Consider the following 21,119-nt stretch of genomic DNA (forward strand, 5'->3'; position numbering starts at 1 on the left):
GCCCAGGAGATACGGAAATAGAAATAATATTTTAGGCAGTCTACCGTGTTGATTATTATAGGCAGTCTACCGTGTTGATTATTATAGGCAGTCTAGTCTACCATGTTGATTATTATGCTTGGTTTTATAATTGGTCTATTATCTCCTCTAATCTCCACAGTAGCCCAAGAAACAGATATTACCGATGCTGTTTTTAGAGTGTAAAAGTTCACGCCAAGGAAAGTTGTATCAGTGCTGGGAAATCCCAGACACACAGAGTCGGTGTTTCTGAAATGTTTTTCAGCTCTATTGTGCTTCACCAAGAAATAGTCAGTGAAATGGACAGCTATGGTTGTAGATACAGTACACTATTTGGGACATTTGTAAGGTGACTGTCATATGTATTGTCATTTTCTGATTCCTTGGGGCTTTGTGGACGCTTTATAGTCTTTGCTGGTTATGTTGGCAATTTATCACATATCTATGCAACTCATTTACATTAGTACTAGATCCCTCAAGATTAATTATTGCTCGCTGTGTGCTTTGTATAGGCATCATTATGCATTGGGCCTTCATCATAGTGTTGAGAGAGACCCTATAATTAGTTCCACTTTCACAAGTAGAAGCCAAAGTACATCTTGTCTGTAGTGTGGTTAATAAACCATGGATCTAGAATGCAACCATAAATTGACAGATTCAAATGTCTATATATTTTAATAACTTACTCTACTCTAATGCATTTCTCAAATACACATTTTATCTTATTAGCTACACTGAAAGGTTCTCCAAAGATGATGACCACAGATTATGTCAGCATTCCTCTTGGCATCCAACAGTACTAGGGACATATTTGACCGTATCCAGCAATCATTTGATGCTAGAGATTGTAGAGATAACAATTTCTTTTCATTGTTTTCAGTTATAAGCATTTTTATAAGGGAATTGGGGATATAGTTCAGTTTATAGAATGCTTGCTTGCCACATATAAAGCCCTACGTTCAATTCCCAACACATATACTATAATCTCAGATCTTGAAAATGTAGAGGCAGGAGGCACAGAAGCTTAAGAGTATACTGAGCTGAGTTTAAAGATAGTCTGGGTTATGTGAGACCTTGTCACAAAAAAACAAAAAAGAGACAGAAACATAAAGTATTTTTTTTTCATATGCTTCTTGGGACTTCTGGACTTCAACAAGGACAAACATGAAGTCCAGAATGTGAAAGACCCATGAGTTAAGGGATATACCCAAGTATTCTAATTAAATTGGTGGTAAAACTAGGATTGATTTATTGATGCCTACTATAAGTAGAATAATTTCTTCTTGGGGAATTTCATCTTTAAGATGGCAAGATTAAGATTTCACTTTACAGTCCTCATCCTTTGACACGGCCCACTGATGTCAAAGGTAGGGCACCAATGATGCCATCCTATCAGGTGTGAGTAGCAAGACTTTCTTCTTAGCTCTTGGATACCCAGTTCCTCTGTCTTTTTTGGCTTTGTGTATTTATCAGGATAATCTGTCTTTGAGTTAGTATCAGTGGGACACTTAATACAGGGAAGAAAGGGGACTCAGAGGCTAAGTACCTTCCTACATAGAGTCCCATCCCAGTTATAATATTCTATGTGATGCATGGCAATTAGATCGTACCTATAGTTGATGGTCATTTGATATTATGAGGTTCTAGCTAGCTGCCCAAGTATTTCTTTCTGACTCTAGACATCTTTTCTCTCTTAATAATGGGAGCTACTGATTTTAAAGTTCTCTGCAAACAGAAGGTCTTTCACTGTACGAATTGGGAAGCTCTACTTTTAGCCTGTTCTACTTTGGATCATTGGATAGGGTTTGGTCTTTAACCACCAGGACTTTTTATGTACATGGAGGCTAATAGATCAGGTACGTAACAACTGGATTGAGAAGAATGTAGCAACACAAATTAATCAATGTCCATCAAGTGTAAGAAAACTGTCACAAGATTAATACTGAGGCCTGAAGTGTGGATAAGAAAGAATTTTTATGTAAATAAAAATCTTAATGCCTACTTTATAATCCTATGAACAGTGATAATAGGGCCAGGGAACACTTGAAATTTCATTGTGTGGTACATAGTGGTTAATGTAGGAACTCACAATTGATCAAAGTAAAGAGAATAAGTATCTGTAGAGGGCCCAGCCACAAATAGAACATCTATATCATGCCATTTCCTTGCATGGCTTAGGGCCATCCCAGAAGAGGGACATAAAGGTTGGAAGTGGTTTCCAGGCCTTGTGACACATGGGTGTCACACCCATGAACTTTAATCCCAGAACTTGTGAGGCAGAAGCAAGGAGATCTCCATGAGGCTGAGGACAGCCTAGACTATATAGTGAATTCAAAGACTGCTAGGGCTCCATAGAAGGCCTGGATCAAAAAATTAAACAGTAAAAAAGCCAGAGATTGAAGAGTACCACAATGTATCAGTGTCTTTGGACATGACAGGACCACTGTACTTATGAATTTATGAGATCTGAAACTATCTATGATTGCATAAGATCAATTCAGTCAACACTAGAGCATGGAATGGGAAGAGACTCATGACCTTTATCTACAACTGAGAAGCTATTGACAGTTGGTGGCTCCTGGAAGAAAGAGTCAGTTTTCTTTGAGGATGTGATGCCTAGTATGTCCACCATACTCCAATAGATGGCCTCACATCCCTGATAATAAGACTAGCCCAAAATGGACTCTACGTGTCATTTAAATATAAATAAATAAAAGGACAGGGACTTTGGGGGGGTGCGAATTACTTTTCCATTGATGTGAAGAGATGCTATGACTAAGGCAATTTATGCAAAGTTTATTGGGACTCATGATTCTGAAGTGTTAGAATACAGCCATGGCTTACATTCTGATCCACAGAGAAGGGCAGAGACAGAAAAAGCTAACTGAGACTGGCATTTGAGCTTTTTAAATCTCAATGCACACCCCTAGTGACACACTTCCTCTGGCAAGGCCACACCTCCTAATCCTTCCCAAACAGTTCCACCAACTGGGTTTCAAGCATTTAAATATATGAGCACAGGGAGTCCATTCTCATTCAAACATCACTATGAGGGTGTGGAGTAGATTGTAGATCTAGGAGGAGTTAGGGGAAAGAGTAGGAGATGATAAACTACATTGTATTCATGGGTGAAATTCTCAGAGAATTAACAAGAATATATTTTAAAAAGAAATACTCAAAAAATGTGAGTATTCTCAAATACAATATGCCTCTGCCCATTACCCTTCCACCTCTTCTGTTTTTTTTCAAAGTACTTTTCTCTATGCCTGAATCTTTTATATTATAATGTATCTGGTGGACTATCTTTCTATGATTAAATAATGTGCGGAATCTTATATAGCACACCGCTGTTTTTAAGAGGCTCACATACTGACTACAGAAATATCTTACTCTGAACAAACCAACTTTAAGCCTTAACCCCTGCAATTTCCTTATGAGAATACCCACTGGTACCTCTTCCTGAATCTGTTTTGTAGCTGCTTTGTGGAAAACGGGAAAATCCACATGCATTTTTTTTCCCCCTTTGCAGTGTTATAGCTGGTTTCTAAGTCTCTTGGTGTCTGTTTTAATGAGAATGTGGCAGACGGTGGAGCAAGCAAAATTTATCCATTGTAAATATTTGTTCTCCTGTCATTTCCCCAGCAGCCGGTTAGCACTGTGAAGGTGGCAGCCTTGTCTTTTCATCTCTCTGTCTCCCAGCACTCAGCATGGTTCTCAGCACATACTTCAAGTGTTCAATAAATATTTTATGAATGAATGAATGAGCTCTCACATTCTAAGACTTCCAGCATTGACAGTCTCAAATGGAACTAGCATCAATCCTACATGGGAAGTCTGAGAAAAAGAAGGGTAGCGTAGCATTGTAGACAGACTCCTGACTGGCTCCTACCTCCTCTATTTTTTGACCTGGGACTAAACGTTTTTCATAGATTTTCTGAGTCGTAAGTCTTTTGTTCTCATTTGTAGAGAAGGACTATTGACAGCTTATTACTGTAACTCAGAGTTAAATGTGATAGTGCCACAGGATGGGTGTGCAAGCCTCCTGAAACAGAACAGTTTTGATGTCAGTGTTGCCTACTGGCCTATTCATCTACCATTTGTTCCTCTAGTTTGTTTGTGCTTGCACTGGAGACCATGGGACTTCATATACATTCTTGGATTCTCTTCATATTTGATGAGCAATAGAAAGCCATAGAATTTTCAACTGCCCAACTATGACATTGGCTAAATTTCATCCTCCTATGCTGTATCACACTAAATCATGTTCAGGTACACAGACTTAATTCAGCCAACACTTCCTGCTGTCACAGGCTTCTAAAATTTCTTCATGCTGAGAGAGAACCTTTTTCCTTTGCTGTTTGTTCCTGCTAAATGCCTCCAGTCACTGCGCATGTCTTACATTTTTCCATAGCAATACATCTCACCAAGTCGACACTCTTGTACACAGGAAGTCATGTGTCCATGTGTGCACACTGATAAGCACGTACCCCTTCCTTCATCTGACTTTCCTCTTCTGTAAACATCGGCCATGTTTTCATGAGAGTGGGCACTTACTTGGTGGATCACTGAGATGGGCATGATTTTGTCCTCCAACACATCCTTCTTTAAACCCTTTTTCTCTTCCACTGCAGAGTGAGGTGCTCTTCTCATAATATTTATACATAAATTTCAGTCTCTGTTTTAATTCATAAATGTCCTCATAAGTCTATTTGACATGAATCCAATGTTCTGCCATTTTTAACTCTCTCTCTCTCTCTCTCTCTCTCTCTCTCTCTCTCTCTCTCTCTCTCTCTGTGTGGTTTGTATACATATGTGCATATGTGTGTGTGCTGGTATATACTCAGTCATATGGTTGAGTTTGGAGGTCAAGGCAGAATTTTTCCTCAATCATTTTTCTATCTTACTTTTTGAGGTAGAGTCTCTCACTGAATCAAAAGCTCATTCCACCAAACTCCCAAGATTCACCTGTCTCAATTTCAAGGTCTTGGGTGTGTTATCTGGATTTTACGTAAGATCCCAACTCAGGTGTTTGTGTTTGCATAGCAAGCATTTTACCCACAAAACCAGCTCCTAGACCCATTTTGAAATTTTTGACAGAAATATCACAACCCATTGGAGACTAAGGTCCAAGGAGATTCATTTCAGTATTGTTCCTAGTCCTTTGTGCTTTGTGTCCCATCCACGTTCCAGCACTGTGAGTTAATCAGGTGAGGTTGTCTCATGTAGCTCTCTCCCTGTAGGACTTTAGTCAATCAAGAGTAGATAAGGGAACAGGAAGAACCGAGCTTTGACTATGTCTTTTAGAACTTCTGAATCTAATTGACACCAAATAATGGGACAGTGGTGTCTCTCCTGAGTCTTGCTTACACAAAGGAAAAAAAGAAAGGAAGGAAGGAAGGAAGGAAGGAAGGAAGGAAAAAAGGAAAACAACCAACCATAGCCCCAAATGCTAAGCTCTGTACATATCTGCTATGGTAGTCACCAGCCACAGGGGACAATTTAAACTTAATATGACATAAATTAAGAAACTCTTTGTTCAGCTGCACTGGCTGTTCTTCAGCAACCTGTAGCTGGTGGCCACCGAATTTGTCTGCACAGACGCAGATGATCACATGCATTTTTGTTGAACAGCACCGACCCAAAGACTGTTCTGTATACTGAAAAGGCACTTCTTTATATATATATATATATATATATATATATATATATATATATATATATATATATATCCAGTTTCTCATTTCCCTAAATGCTTCATGTTGTGCTCTGCCTACAAAGCAAAAGCTTGTTAATATATAATTAAAAGCAGGTGAAGCAGATCCTAAGCAAGAATAAAGCAGGAGTTGAACAACACTCAGAAGTTGCAGTTTTTCAAGGAAATTTGCTTATGGCTTCATCTGCTGTCTGTAACATCTCTTAATACAAAAATAATCTTGCTCTTTTTTTTTTTTCTTTTGAGTGTATCTCATGTTTGAGACTAGAAATCTCAAATCCATTTTTTGAGCCCCCAGCTTCCTGTTAACATGACATTTGTAGAAAGACCCAGCGTATGATTATATTAAAAATGGAAAGGAACGGAACAAAAGAAGGCTGCGGTTTGATCTTCCTACTGGGTAAATTTAGTTGCCTGAGAAACGGGAGGAAATGATTTTAAAGCCACAATAATGAAACATCGCTGGAATTTGCTTCTCCCCTCTCAATTCCGGAACTAGGCTTGCCTTTGACATAATATGAAGGGAGGGGCTGCAGCAGGGAGGAGACATTCATTCATGTTATTTCCCTCGGTGTTTAGTTGAAATTTTACTTTTAAAAGTTTCTGTCAGCCTTTATAATTATCTGGTTAAATTTATACACGCAGTTTGTTCTCCTAAGAGTGGCTGACATTTAAGTGCTACAAAATTAATATGAATGTGATGCAGTGGACATAATTGCTTTCTAGAAAAGTCTCATCTGTATGACTCACGGCTAGAGCCAAAATTATGAGCCCAGAGTTTCCTGAGAGCATCAACCCATCAGATTCCTTCTGCACACTTTCTCAAGAATGCTGTTTTTCAGGAAATGAAATATGCATTTCTCTTTGGTCTCTGTTACTTCCCACTAGGAAGTTCAGGAAACAGCTAAAAAATAACTTTATCTATAATAACCAAGTGGGTATAGTATATTTCAGAAAAAAAATCATACATGCGTACTATCGATTTTGAATGCTCATAACAATTTTCATACTGTCAATTTGTGTACACATGATGCCATGCTATTTATCAAAGCTATGTCCTTGTGTAACTCACATGGCTTGGCTTGTACTTCCTTGTTTCTTGGGTCTTGCAGCTTTTCCACCTGTGATTTCTCTCGTGCTTAGTGTTTGGGATAATTACGGAAGGAACACTAGATCCTCGGACTCCTCAGTTTGTTGGAGCTGCACTGCAAGCAGACCTGGGTGTTGACTTGAGTTGCGCTGGGACTAAATGGATAGAAGAAAAATGCATTAAAACATTTAAACTTACTTGTATACATACTGGTGTTTTGCATGCCTGTGTATCTGCCTACTGTGTGCATACAGTGCCAGTGGAGTATAGTGAGCATTGGATCCTCTGGAATGGTAATTACAGACATATACTTGCTGGGAATCAAACTCAGGTCTTCTACAAGAGCAGCCAGTGTATGCTCTTAACCTCTGAGTCATCTCTCTACCCCCCATCCCCAAATACACCTTAAGGATTGCTAAAGCACCGTGTCAGGAATGCACATGCCACACCTTAAGAATTTGTTAATATGTTGTCACCAGAGGCTGCTTTTATGATGTAGAAATTGTTGATAAAATGACTAACCATCTCATATAAAATAATAAAAACAAAACAAAATATGAGTTTCAGGATCTATTCTTGGCTTGGGCAGGTGCCAGCTATGGTGATGGACTGGAAGTAAATCGCCTGTCTTGAGTGTCATTATTTCCCATCTGTGAAATAAGTTTGATAGCACCCATCTCAAAGGAGTGTGTCAATGACAAACTGAGATAATACATATGTAGTTCATTTTTTTATCATTTATTATCAGCATACTATATTTATTCTTTATTATTTATATAGTTAATAGTAGTGGGTAGAAAAGCAAGATTTTTTCCCCTTTTAGACAGTTTATCATTGTATTTCAATTGTACAAAATACTGGGTTTTGCTGTGATGTTCTCCTGCATACTCAGTGTTCTCTGATTTATCCCTTATCATCCTTTCTTTGTCCCCCAGTCCCCTCCTTCTTCTTCCTCAGTTGTCTCCATTCTATTTTACTTTTGTCCCTAGGCTCCATCTATGAGAGAAAACACCATAGTTTCCTTCCAGACTCTTCCTGAGTGTGTCTTATTTAATTCAATATGATCATGCCTAGTTCTTTGTGTCGGAATAACACTCAGTTGGGTGTGTAAACCATATCTTCTTCTTTTACACTTTGATAAGAATCTAGGTTGGTTTCATGGCTTGGCTATAGGGAGTAGTTGTCATAATAAACTTGGAGGTGCAGACATCTCTATGTAATGTGACTTTTGGTCTGTACCAAGGGTAATGATAATATAGCTGGGTCATCTTGTCATTTCATTTTTAGCACCCCCCTCTCTCTATCTGTCTGTCTTTCTCTCATCCTTCTTTCTTCCTTTCTTTCCTTCTGTCTTCCTTCATTTCTTTCTTCCTCCTTCTTCCCTTCCTCCCTCTCTGCCTGCCTCCCTCCCTCTCTTCCTCCCTTCCTTCCTTCCATCCTTCCTTTCTTTTGTTCTTTCAGAACCTCCATACTGATTTCCATAGTGATTGTACAAGTTCACACTCACACCAACAACATGTAAGCCTCTTCCCTGACTTTTCTGTCATAGATAGTAATTTTGATGGTGGTGAACCAGAATACCCATGCATTCCTGATTTGCATTTCTATGATGGTTTGATGTGTTGAACATTTTTTTCCTGTATGTATTGGCTGTTCATTCTTCTTGTTTTGAGAAGTATTTGTTCAATTTATTTTCCACTTGTTAATTGGATTGCCAGTTTCTGTGTACTACAAGCATGCTTGGTGCTGACAGAGCCCAGAAGAGAATGTTGCACCTCCCAGAACTGGAGTAATAAATGGTTGTGAGCTGCCATGTGCCTGTTGGGAATTGAGCCTGGGTCCTCCAGGAGAGTAGTCAGTGCTCTTAACCCCGACCCTCAGCCTCAGATTACTTATTTTGACATTTTAAATGTGTTTTTGTTTATTTCTTTTTTTTACATATTTGAGATACGAAAATCCTATTGGACATTGTGTTTTCCCCTCGCTGTGGGCTTTTCTCCAGTGCTCAGTTGTCTCCTTTTCTACACAGACATGTCAGTGTCACATGACCCCATCCGACACCTCTTGCTGTTACTTGCTAAACTCTGGAATTCTATTCAGAAAGTCATTGCCCCCATCTGAATCCCAGGGAGTTTTTCTCTAGACATCTTCTTAGCATACCTTTGGTCTATTTTTGAGTTGATGTCCAGGCAAGGTAAGAGTAAGGGTCTCCTTGCAGTCTTCTGGGTACTGATATTTGCTCTTCTCAGCACTATTTGTCAAAAGAGGCTCTGGTTTCTCCAACAGATATGTTTGACATTTCTGTCAAGAACTAAATGTTTGTTGTTTCTTGGGTTTGTTCCTTAGTTCACTTCTACTTTCCCCTTTTTAAAATAACAATTTCAGGCCGGGCAGTGGTGGCACACGCCTTTAATCCCAGCACTTGGGAGGGAGAGGCAGGCGGATTTCTGAGTTCGAGGCCAGCCTGGTCTACAGAGTGAGTTCCAGGACAGGCTGGGCTATACAGAGAAACCCTGTCTCGAAAAACCAAAAAAAAAAAAAAAAAAAAAAAAAAAAAAAAGACAGTTTCAATGTAGTAGCTCTATTTGACTATTTTGGATCTTTCAGGCTTCCATATAAATTTAGGACTTTTTTGTTTTGTTTTGTGAGGAATCTTTTTGGTGTCTTGATAGGGGTTAGATCGACTCTGCATATCACTTCGGCAATATGGCCATTTCAGCAATACTAACTCTGCAATCTGTGAGCCTAGGACGTCTTTCCCACAACTAGAGGAGCCTGCAGTTTTTTCCTTATTGTTCTATATATTTATCATGTAGATACTTCATGATCTTGGTTATCTTTGAAGATGGATTCTTCTGGGGCCTCTATGAATGTGAATTAGTTCCCCTGATTTCTTTCATAGCAGTTTCATTAGTGGTAAATGAAAAGGCTACTTCTTTTTGTGTGTTTACTTTGTATCCTGATACTCCGCTGAACATATTTATTAAATCTAAAACTCTTATGAAATGCTTAGGGATTTTAACTATAACATCATATCATGTGCAAATAGAAATAATTGGCCTTCTTCTGTCTTTGTCTGTATCCCCTCTGTTTCTATTTCATGCCATATTGCCCTGACTAAAACTTCAAGTACTATAAAGAAAAATATAAACAGAGTGAACACCCATCTTTTCTGATTTACAGGGAATGTTAATATTTCTCCCAGTGAGTACACTATTGACTATGAATCTGGCATCTATAGGTTTTAACACATTGAAATATGATTCTTTTATAACTATTTTCCTTGGGATTTTATCAGGAAGTCTTGTTGATTTGTGTCAAAGGCTGTTTTCTTAAGCTATTAGATAATTGCATAATTTTTGTTCTTGATTCTCTTTACATAGTGTATCATGTTCTTGACTTGTATATTTTGAACCACACTTACACTCCATGGAGTGAAGCTAATTTGATGATCATGTATCTGTATTTCTCTATGGAATGTCCATATCTAGTGTTAGTATCAGAGTAACACTGTTTGTAGACCAAGCACGGATGTATCCCCTGCCCCTTTGTTTGTAGTGGACTTGTTTTAGGGAGACCAGCATGAGCTTGTCTTGAAGTATCTGATAACGTTTATTAATGAACTGGTCATAAGACTTGCATGCTATATTTACATGTTTTATTTTCCATACTAATGCATGATTTTTCTAATTTATTAATGTTGTCTTCAGTTCCCAGAATTCCCTTTGTTTGAATTTGTTCAGAGATGAATTTTATTCCATTATTATTTTTTTTAAAGCTGAGTTTTTCATTCTCTTTTTTCAAAGTCTTAGGAAGATATTTTTATTCTTACAGAAGTCTTACTAGTTATCCATCTCTTTATTTTGATAGGTCAAGCATATCTAGAAATTTGTTGTAGGGTACAAGCTTTTAAATTAATTCCTGATTATCCTCTGGATTTTAGAGTATCTGTTGTCACATCCCTTGCTCCCTCTCCCTCTGTGACTTTGGGTCTTCTCTTTCCTCTCATCAGTTCTGTTTTTCAGTCTGGCTAATCATTTTGAAGATTAGCAACTCTGTTTCATTGACTGCCTGTGCTGTCTTTTATTTGCTATTTCATTCATTTCAACGTGGATATTTATTATTTTTTCCTTTTATAATTTTACATTTGTATTATCATCATTTTTATAATACTCTGAGTATCATGTATTGTTTTTCCAGTCTCCAAGTTTTAAATGTTTTTAAAAATGTATTTATTTATATTAATGTATGTGAGCTTTTTTTTCTTTTTTGCCTGCATGTTTGTCTGTGCACATGTGCATATGGTATCTAAAGAAGGAAGAGAGGTCACTGGGTCCTCTGGAGCTGGAGTTACAGGTGGTTGTAAGTTGCTATGTGGGTGCTGGGAATTGAACTCAGGACCTCTGTAAGAACAGCAAGTGCTCTTAACCAATGAGCCATCTCCCAGCCCCAAGTTTTTGATTTTTTTTAAAGGTTGGCACACAGCTATACACTTCCGCCTTAGAACTTCCTTTGCTACATCCTACAGATCTTCAATGTGTTATTTTTCCAAGAATTTAAAAATTTCCTTCATTTCTTTGATAATCCCCCTGATCACTTAAAGTGTCTTATCTTGTCTTCATATGTTTTTAAAGTTTCTCTTGGTAATACTGACTTCAAGTTTTATTCTGCCATGTTACAGTAGAAACTAAACAAATTATTTAAATTATTTTTGGTCTTGCTAAGACTGATTTTGTGGACTAAAATTCTTAATATTTAAGAGCATTCCATGAATTACTAGTAAGTGTGCACATTTTGCAGTGATTGACTCGAATATTTGGGCATATTTCTAGTAAGCCCATTTAATTTGTATAGTAATTTAACTTTAAAATCTTTTGTTGATTTATTTTGGTCTGGACAAAATACGTGTTTTGAGAATAGTGTATTAAGCTCACTGAGTACTATGGTGGGATGGGGAAGGGACTGTGGGACTGGGAGGGGGGACAGAGATCAGGATGTAAAGTGAATAAAAATTTTTTTATTTTCAAGTTAAAATAAAGGAAAAAATATTCCATTAAAAATAATTCAAAGAGAGTGAGAGATGGGGCAGTGGATATGACTTTGTGGATAAGAACAATTTCTTTCCAAGATTTAGAACCAGAGGACCTGAGTTTAAATCCTCAGCACTCAGCATTGTGCCAGAAACAAGCAGATCCCAACAGTTCCCTGGGCAGCAAGTATAGCTAACTAGGTAAGCTTTTGGTTCAGGGCGAGACCCTGTCTTAAGGCCTTCATGTAGAGAACAATAATGTAAGACAATTGATCTCTTTCTCTGGCTTCCACATGCATGCATACAGGCACATACCCATGCATTCTTGTGAGTGCCATACATGCACACCACACATGAAAACATGCTGGACACACACAAAATAGAAGAGAAAAAAGTCAATAAAGGAGTTTGACTACTAGAATAATAAAGTAACAATAATATATAAATATATACAATAATATATGTTTATATGCACGTTATGTGTATGTGTGAGAGAGAGGGGAGGATGGGGGAAAGAGAGAGCACATATATATAAAAATATACATACCAGCCAGAAAAATACCAAAAGGAAAATTTTTACTTTAAAAAGTTATCTGTGTTATGGTGATCATTTGGGTGAGAGTAGATATTCATTATTTCTGCTATTTCCTTTTTTTTTCTGTGTCCTTTTTAAGCTACAAAGAAAGCTTAGAGGGAGCAAAACCTAGTTGATATTTGTCCCTTGCTTTTTCCTGTTACATGCTATGTATCAGTGGGAATGCCTGGTTGAACAGCTTTGCTTCTTTCTCTCTTGCATGGAACCAACATTCCCCTGACTTGGGTTTACTCTGGACAGATTAGCTCAGTGTACTCCCAGGAAATTGGCACCAAGAGATAGAGGGTGCAGGAGGTTTAGAGAAGACATGGGGTGTGTGGGGGGGTAGATGACATATGTTATTCAAGGAGACAAAGTGAATCAAGAGAATGCTGGGATGCATGTGGTTTTAATTCTCCACTTCTTTGAAGCATCCTAAATAGCTAGGCCCCTGAGTGGCCACAGAACAGAGTGCGTGAAAACACAGACTCTGAACAGTTTCTGGGCTTATGCCTGCATGACCTTATTGCTTTGTGACCAGGTAGATGTGTGTAGGGTTATTCCTGTTCTAAAATGCATTTTCTTCCCTGAGAAATGGGCCTCCTATACAGAAACCAGCACAGCATTATCCTGACGATCTGATGATGTAATTACTCAATACTTGGTAAATATGTAAGGGTTTGAAAAATGTTACACAGGCTTAGTGGTGTGATTAGAATAAACAGTAATCCTATTAGATATTAAAATAATCCCTGTGGCCCAGGTACTCTGTTGAGAACTCTATGTGAATTTGTTCATTACATTCTGAAGACTACAAAGTGGAATTGTTACTACCTTCACCTAAAAGATGGTAAATCGGTGGCCCATCTTTAAATAAATTGCTCAAGGTCACACAGCTATGAACTATGAACAGGGAACTATGGAACGGGGATTCAAGCATTCCTTCTCTAGTGGGAGAGGCATGCCCACACAGGTGCCAGTGGATACTGCTTGTATGAATGTTGCATCTGAAGAGAAACAGCCTTTGAAGCAGTTCACTTTGCTTTGTTGAATAGATGCATGATTTGGAGAGAGGGTGAAGGAAGAGAAAGAGTGAAAAGGGGAGAGGAGAGAAGGGAGATGGGAGAGAGGAGACTGGCAGTGATGGTGGTGGTGTTGCTGCTAGTGATGGTGGATAGAAACAGAAGCACATTTGTGTGCATATGTACGGGCATGCACATGTGTGTGTGTATAGAGTTCAGAGGCTGACAAGTGCCTTCCTCAGTCACTCTCTGCCTTATTTTTTGAGACATCTCTCAATGAACCCGGAGCTTGATAATAAGTCAACTGACTGGCATCAAGTTCTACATATCCTTTTGAGTACAGCTCCCTGGTACTGTTACTGGAATTACAAGTGTTTATCACCATGCCTGACTTTTCTACATGGCCTCTAGGGAATCAAACTGAGGGCACCATGCTTGCAAAAAAGCTTACTGAGTGAGCCATTGCCCAGACCCTACAATTAGATTAAAAATATATATATATATATTTAGTGTGTGTGTGTGTATATGTATGTTAGCATATGCTTGTGGTTGGGTGGAGGGACTGTGGGGTTTGAAATTTGGTTTTCTCCTTCCATCATGTGGGGCTGAAAATCAAATTAAAATCAGCAGTCATGGAGGCAAGCTTTTTTAGCACTGTTGATCAGGTTAGGTCTGAGAATCACTGTTCAGACTTCAGACAGATGGACTCCTCATCTTATTCATACCACTACCTCCTACAGGGTCCTACAAAGTGCTTGCTACTTACAGTTGAGAACAGATGAATTATTGACTTGGCTGGTCTTTGGAATCATAGCTGACTGTATCGATGTTCATGGTGTCCAGTACCATCCAACACAGAGCCAGAATCCTAGAAGCTACTTCATATAGTTCTTGAAATAAGATCAAAAGGTTGCATGAAATGTCTCTGGTAGAGACATCCAGCATTCCTGCTTCTCTTGAATTTGCTGAGATATTTAAAAGACTGAATGACACCATGGCAAGCAGAACAGTGATTAAGCTCTTATTCTTAATGTCTTGGGACAAACTCTGCTCAATTGGTTCCCCTGCGAACTCCAGCTGATTTCCTTCCCTCTTGAGCTCTCTATTGTCTTCTTCTTGTTTGCAACTCATTCAGAAACTAATTAAGTTTCTGGATCAGTCTGTCCTGTAAGAGAGTGTGGATATGCTGAAGTGGTAGATTTTATACCTTAAATTATCAGAGTGAAAGGACAATTATAATTTACTTCTAAAATTGGCCAAAAGTCAGCTTTCATCCAAATTATTCTGAGCAGACATAACCCGGGTGTTCTATGAAAGGCAACAAAGAGGATTTAAATAGGCCACGGAAAATGTATTGATAATCTGGCCATATTAATCCCGGTCTCTAACAGAGTGTGAAATTACTTGTTTATTCCACTTATCCAGGGCCATGGGGGAAGCTGATCACTCATTGACAGAGTTACACTTTGTGATCACCTTTCAACAGTGAGCTTCAGCTGGACCAAGGCCAAACCATCTGACTTCTTGGCCTCTCTCCCATCTCCAGAGTCAAGGTCAGGGTTGCTGCTTGCTCTGAGCAGGCTTGGGTACTGATGTAGTCACGTAGTCCATGATATATGGTTGAGGCTTTCCTTTGAGCATGGGCAGAGACATAAACCAGAGACTCTGAGAAGAACTGTGAAAATTTGGGAACTTTGTCATTAATACTCCCACATTGCTATCTTGTACCCAATATCCCAGGAAGAAGGTGGGGTTGAAAACCATAAAGGATGCCAGAATGTATAAAAAATAGTTCTTGACCCCCAAACCATGCATGTACACATGTGTGTGTGTACATGCATACACATGCACATAAACATCCTAGAGTGCTTCACTATTCTTTCATATTAGTTATGTTACTGTATAATAATATTACCAGAATCAGACTATAATTATTACTAGACATAAATAACAGTCCTAGTTAGTCTATAAAGGAAGCTGGCACAGTTCTCTTCAGTGAGGTCTATTAGGATGGGAAGGCTTCAAGGCTGTGACTGATGAAGAGCCTCACTAACAGTGAGAATCAGTCAGGAATAGGGAGAATGAAAGACGGAGATAGCCACCCTATGTGGGATGACTGGAGAGGCCAGGGTAGCCCCAAGAAGTCTCTCTGGGGAGTCTTAGACCTAGACTAGAGTGAAGGAAGGGACAATGTACAACCTTTCAGGGCAGTGTGAAATCTCATGCCATGTGATTTAGTTCAGTATAACATGTATGACAGGGAGCATGGTAGAGCCCGATATCATAAATTGACAGCTGTTAAGTCACGGCACAGAATGCTTTTTAATCTCAGAGAGAGCTGGATGGTGGAGTGGTTTGATTCAGGATATGGAATCAGGCGTAAAGGTGCAGTCATGTGCTCTAGTAGTCACTATCTATGGCCTAGGTCTATGGTCATGAGTCAGTTATATTTATTGTCTCAGGGTCTTGTGAGACCATAACTTGGGTATCATCTAGGGATAATGTCTCATCTGAAATTTGATTTGGAAATGATATAACTTCCATGCTCACTTGTAGACAGAATTCATATCCTCGAGCCTAAGGGACTCAGTTTCCTATTAGCTGCAGCTGCTTTGGGGTCTTTGCCTTCCTCTGTGGTCCATGACTTTCATGTTTTGTATTTGCAACACAAGAACTTGAGAGCTTGGGTGGTTTTGGTGACCTTCAAGTTCCTGGTATCCCAGATTCCCAAGAAAGATTCTGTAGTTCTCAAAGATACCTCAATATTTCTGTGTCAACATCACACCTGATTTACTTTCCAGGTCTACTGTTCTAATGTTGTTCTCTTTTGAGGAGGAAATGGAACCATGTCTTTTGATTTAAGAGCTTTATTACAAAGGACATGTACAATGATGTGTCTAGAGTCAAGGGAAACAAAAGGCACTCTTATGGAGACCCACCTCTGTGGTTAAAAAGACTCTGTGGATACTCTGCTTGGATCCCTTTATTCAGTTAGTGTACTCATCCCCTGTAGTAGTAAGTGATGCTTCTAGTGGCTCACAGCTGCCCTTATCCTGGAGAATGCTTAGTCTCTCTCTCCTCTGCGCAGTTTAACAAGTGTACATGTACTCCTGTTTCCTACTGTGTTCTGTGAAGTCCACCTTAAGATTGGTAAGAAACCATTGTTAATCCATGAATCTAGAAGAACAAGGGGGAGAAACAACAGTGAGAACCAAGGCCTTGGGGAGTTGCCTGATAGGAGCTGTGCTCCTTAGTTTGGACCCAAGCAGGGGCCGGGAAGAAATACGCTATGCATTTTCTTCTCCTTTTAATTGTTTCTCTTTAGTCAAACACTGCAAAATGCTTGCCAACACCCAGCATTAGGGACCAGTGGGTGTCGTCCTTTTAGGATCCTGAGCAGAAGCAGGAGGAATCACCAGAAAGTAGAACAACAGACAAGAGCCAGCCCATGATCCTTCTCTCTGCCAATACAGCCATCAGAATGGTGCTAGAATGATCTTCAGGGCATTTATTTTGCCATCCCTCACTCACTCGGCTCCACCTTGTCTAGATCTTCTGTGTTGCTTTTATGTCGCTTAAAAGATCACAAAAGTGTGAACCCTGAAACTCTGGACTAGATATTAATAAAAAAAAAATTCTGACCATGTATGAAAAGGTTGTTTGTTCATTTATAAATTGCTTAATTTCACTGTTGTTGGGTCTATTGTTGTAGCTCAATTAATAAAGTGTTTTCTCAGCCTCTATGCAGCCCTGGGTGTGTAAACCAAGCATTAGGGGGGATACTGGTAAGTCTATCCTTTTGGTTGAGGCACAGTAATTCATGGCTAAATAGAGAGTTTGAGGTCAGATTGGACTGCATGAGACCCTGGTAAAATAAAATAATTGACAAATTTAATCAATAGATTGATTTACTGCTGTTGTATATTTTAGTATATGGCATATCCTTAATGTTAGCTATACCATGTTGTATGACAGACCTTTCCTAGGGAAACATTACAGACACATCTCATCCCAGATAGGCAGACCAATATAGACCAAAGTCCACGTTGGTAGACCAATGAGCTTTATTGGGGTTACTTACAGGAGCAGAAATGACTTAAAGACAGCTACAACACCAAGGACCATTCCAGAATGGATGACAGCTCAAAAGCTGAAGTACACTGCACAGCCTGCAGGCAGGTCAATGGGTCACATCATGTCATTTCCAGGCAGCTCAGTTGTTCTGAGACTCTTCTTGGCAGCTCAACTGTTTTTTGTTTCTTTTAGGCAGTTGGAAGAAGCTAGTCTCAGCTTCTTCCAGGCTACTCAGCTGATCACTACTTCTCTTAAGAGGCTAGGCTTGTCTGAGAATCTTTGCAGCTTGTCTTGTCTGGGAGTGACTTGTAGCAGTATTTCCTATTTATATATTCTTGGGAGGGAAGAGCCTAGTGAATCTCATCTGTTTCAGTGACTTCCTGAAGTTATTTTGAGTTGCTTTTTTCCTATCTGAATGAGCTTCCCTGGAGAAGGGAATGTATCAATCTTGTAGAAAACTGCTACACAACCACCATTAATTACTGTGAAAAAAAAAGCCTGATAATTTTCAGTTGATTTTGGGCAATTTTTGGCACATATGAGTAGATTGCTACCATTGACAATCAGGTAAGTTGGCTGATAGGAACCTCAAATCAAGAGCAGATGTGGCACCTCTGACCCTCCCCACACGAATGTGGTTTCTTATCTTCATGACTGCATTACATTCAATCAGAGGTTTTCTTTGCATTTATGGAAGTATTCGTTTCTGCTTGAAGCTCATAGGACAACAAGGTACACGTGGAGGGTTGGGGGGAAGTATTGTAGTAATCTCTAAATGAAAAAACTGAGGGAAGGTGTGTTTGTGGAGCTGCCGGTGCTGCAGAACTCATCCAGATCCCAGCAGACCTCTCATGCACACACACAGGGCATGTGACCATCTGTCATATAGACTAAGAGATAACTTTTATGAAATACATAGTTCCTATGAGCCAGCTGCTGCTATAGAAAGACCACTGTCGGGAGGATAAATGACCTAAGCTAAATAAACGTATCAGAGTAGGCACCACCATTTTCTCCTTGCTCTGTGAATCTATAAGAAATAGTAACTCCTACACATGGCTTCCCCTGGTGAACTGTTGACTTGAGAAGTGGCTGTGAGCTTTTAGAGGAAGGCATGCCTAGATAGTGTGAGCTCCTGTGGTGGTTTGAATATACTTGGCCCAGAGAGAGGCACTGTTAGGAGGTGTGGCCTTGTTGGAGGAGGTGTGGCCTTAACACAGTGTGTCACTGTGGGGGTGGGATTCGAGATTCTCTTTTTAGCTGCCTGAGAAGAGTCTGATCCTGGCTTCCTTTGGATGAAGATGGAGAACTCTCAGTGCCTCCAGTGCTCTGCCTGTGATGTTGATATGCTTTCTGCCATGATGATAGTGGACTGAAACTCCGAGCCTGTAAGCCAGCCCCAGTTAAACCACTACAACTCCAAAGGCAGAAGAACTTTACAGGAGTGAATTGTGCTTTGCTTTTAAAGCAATAGGGAGACACATTAGAGATTCCAAGTAGGAGAATGTTTTTTCTTGCAAGAAGTCAGACAATGAGAACAATAGCTGAAACTTTGAGAGTATTTACCATGTGCCTAGCATTGTGCAAACCACTTGACATACGTTATTTCATATATTCATTACAGAATGTTTTCTTCATAGATGCTACTAACAGACAGGTTGGGGGTCCCATTCCATGTTTCACAATGAGTGGAGAAGCTAGGATTTAAGCAGTCAAACATAGAACTACTTCTCTCCTTGATAGAGACTCTTGCATTATACACCACCATTAACACTAGCATTAGAGGAGTTAGAAGGATGGCCCAGGGGTTAAGAGCACTTACTATTCTTCCAGAGGACCTGAGTTTGGTTCCTAGCAACCACATGGCAGCTCACAAAGAGCTTTTTTTGGTCTCCATGGGCACCAGGGCCCACACAGAGTACACTTACATACATGCGGGTAAAAGACTCATACCCATAAAGTTAACATAAATAAATATTAAACAGAAGACTGGCTTTAGAGAAGATGCTCCATTCTCTGGAGAAGCTTGATTATTCTTTGTGGAGGCTTCACATCTGAAAAAGGACAGACATGATCCTACGAAGGGATGGAAGGGGCAGTTCCTAGTGAGAGGGGTGGCGACAAGAACAGCAGAAGAACATAGTGGATTGGAAGGAAGCCATGAGTGCACTGAGAGGATCAGGAGTTTGGGATGACTCTGACCTACTGAAAACTGGCAACATCCACTGAATACTTAGCAACCTGTCTCTCTATACTAAGACACCTTCATCTGAGACATTTCTCTTCCTCATTTGCTTTGCTATGGTCTTCATTCAGGCATGCCTTGGCGTTCATGTTGCTCACAATTTGTACAGATACAGGGACCATAATTCAGTAAGCTGCAGATTTACACCCTGCTTGTTTTCTATACTTGAATCACAGTTATTTTGAATGAGAACGGAAGTATGACTGTTTGGCCGACACAAGTCCAGGATGTTTGTCGTGTTCTTTGTGCCTTGGTAGATTTGGAAGTTTCCACACTGAAGGTTTTGCTGGTTGTGGGCTGGGAGAGAGAAAGCTAGCACTGAAGCTCCAGTCTTGCCATTAGAATAATTATGCGACACGGGCAACCCGCCAATCCTCTCGGAACTTGACTTTTTTAATATGGAAAAAAACAACTGTCCCAAAGTCTTTATTAATATTCAGTTGGTAGAAGACAGAGCTGCATGCATTCATAGTCTAACTTTCCAACACGCTTGAAAAAAAAAATAGGTTGGCAATTCCCTTCAATCACAAATGCACCTTAACCTGACATTTTAGAGATGGGGTTGGCACATATTTGCTGACTACATAGTAAATATTTCAGGCTTTGTTGGCCCTGCAATCTCTATTTTGGCTACTGAGTGCAGCCACTGAAATAAAAGTAACCACAGATAATAGGTAAGTAAATAGTATATGCCTGCATCCCACTAAAACTTTACTGTGGTGTATTTGTATATACACCTGTATATACAAATTTCTGTGCATATGTACATGAACATGTGTGTGTAAGACTGAAGTACAGTCAGCACCCTGTGAAAAAGGTGATGCGGCATACTCATTTGAACTAGTGTGGCACCAGCAAGAGGGAGAAACAAAATACTTGTGGAAAAGAAGGAGACAAGGAGGAACTCCAGTCTTATAGGAGAAATTTCACTGTAAGACATCAACACCACATGAAGATTAGGAAGCCTTTGCTGGTTTTCTTGCTGCAACTAGAAGCACAGAGCGTGCTGTGAGGATTGTATTCCTGAGAGTCCTCCAGCATCTTCATAGGCCTTCTCTGTTCAGAGGAGGAAGGTGTGGGTACCTCTTGCCTGAGCACTGCATGGCAAGTTGAACTGGGCTAGGTCATAGTGTTTAGACCCATGACTGATGTTTCAGGAGTTCAGAATCAGGCTCTGAAGGCTGTTTGGTTGGTTGGTCTTTTTGTCTCCCCATTTTTCCCTTTTAGGTTTGAGTCCTGATATAGTAACTGGGAGTCCAGAGGCTAGGAAGGGAAGAGTAAACTTAGACACTTGAGGTAGAAAAACCCATGCTGGGGTTCCTTGGGTACTGGCTTGTCAAGGGCATCTTGGGAA

The 21,119-nt window shown here is 39.7% G+C and overlaps 1 protein-coding gene across 4 annotated transcripts in view; it reads left to right on the forward strand.

The window, feature by feature from the left end:
* The window catches only part of Cpne4 (copine 4), a 457,007-nt gene that overhangs the window by 100,347 nt on the left and 335,541 nt on the right, over positions 1-21,119 (forward strand). The gene's annotated exons all lie outside the window — the stretch shown is intronic.

Source organism: Arvicanthis niloticus, chromosome 21 (assembly GCF_011762505.2).
Source record: "Arvicanthis niloticus isolate mArvNil1 chromosome 21, mArvNil1.pat.X, whole genome shotgun sequence".
Taxonomy (NCBI): Eukaryota; Metazoa; Chordata; class Mammalia; order Rodentia; family Muridae; genus Arvicanthis; species Arvicanthis niloticus.